We start from the raw sequence: 1,183 nt of genomic DNA on the forward strand, positions 1-1,183 counted from the left end.
TTGAAGTATTTTGTGTTGCAAAACAGTGTGTGAGAGAGAATCGTGTTGTCGTGGGAGAGAAATGTGTTCGCATGGATGATGGTATGCTTGTACTAAACGAGGCTGCAAAGAGAGAGATTTGGAGACGCCACTATGAAAGGTTGCTCAATAAAGAAAATGAATGGGAGAAAGAGAGTCTGCCGAATGTCGACCCAACAGAGGGACCAGCTATCCGAATTGACAGTACCATGGTAGATAAAGCAATTAAGAGTATGAAGACAGGGAAAGCCTCCGGCCCATCAGGAATCACTGCAGAGATGCTCAAAATATCTGGCAGTGTCGGCTATAACCTAGTCACCTGTATAGTTAAACAGGTGATACACGAAGGAGTCATACCCAATGATTGGTGTAGTAGCACCATAGTCAACTGCTACAAAGGTAAAGGTGACGTTTTAGACACAAATAATTAGAGAGGTATCAAGTTGTTAGATCAGGTTATGAAAGTTACGGAGAGGGTCATAGCCCAACTAATTAGGGAGCGAATCAATTTAGATGAGATGCAGTTTGGGTTCTTGCCAGGGAAAGCACCACTGATGTTATGTTTCTGGTAAGATAGCTGCAGGAGAAATACCTAGCCAAAGATAAACCTCTGTACCTGGCTTTTGTTGACATGGAGAAAGCCTTTGACAGGGTCCCCTGATCCCTTATCTGGTGGTCAATGAGGAAACTAGGAATAGAAGAATGGTTAGTGAGAGCTGTGCGAGCCATGTACAGAGATGCTGTCAGTAAGGTGAGGGTTGGCAACGAGTAGTGAAGAATTCCGGGTAGAGGTAGGGGTCTACCAAGGTTCAGTCCTCAGCCCCCTCCTATTTGTCATAGTCCTCCGGGCGATAACAGAGGAATTCAAGACAAGATGCCCCTGGCAGCTCCTCTATGTTGATGACCTTGCACTAATTGCTGAGTCACTATCAAAACTAGAGGAGAAGTTTCAGGTGTGGAAGCAAGGACTAGAATCGAAGGGCCTTAGAGTCAACCTAGCTAAAACCAAAGTCCTAATAAGTAGGAAGGTAGACAAAACACAAACCCCTTCAGGTAGACGGCCCTGCTCGATCTGTAGAAAAGGCATAGGTAGAAACTCTATAAGATGTATCCAGTGTAAGCTATGGACACATAAGAGGTGCAGCAATATCAAAGGAAGGTTAAC

Source organism: Octopus bimaculoides, chromosome 10 (genome assembly GCF_001194135.2).
Source record: "Octopus bimaculoides isolate UCB-OBI-ISO-001 chromosome 10, ASM119413v2, whole genome shotgun sequence".
NCBI classification, from domain to species: Eukaryota; Metazoa; Mollusca; class Cephalopoda; order Octopoda; family Octopodidae; genus Octopus; species Octopus bimaculoides.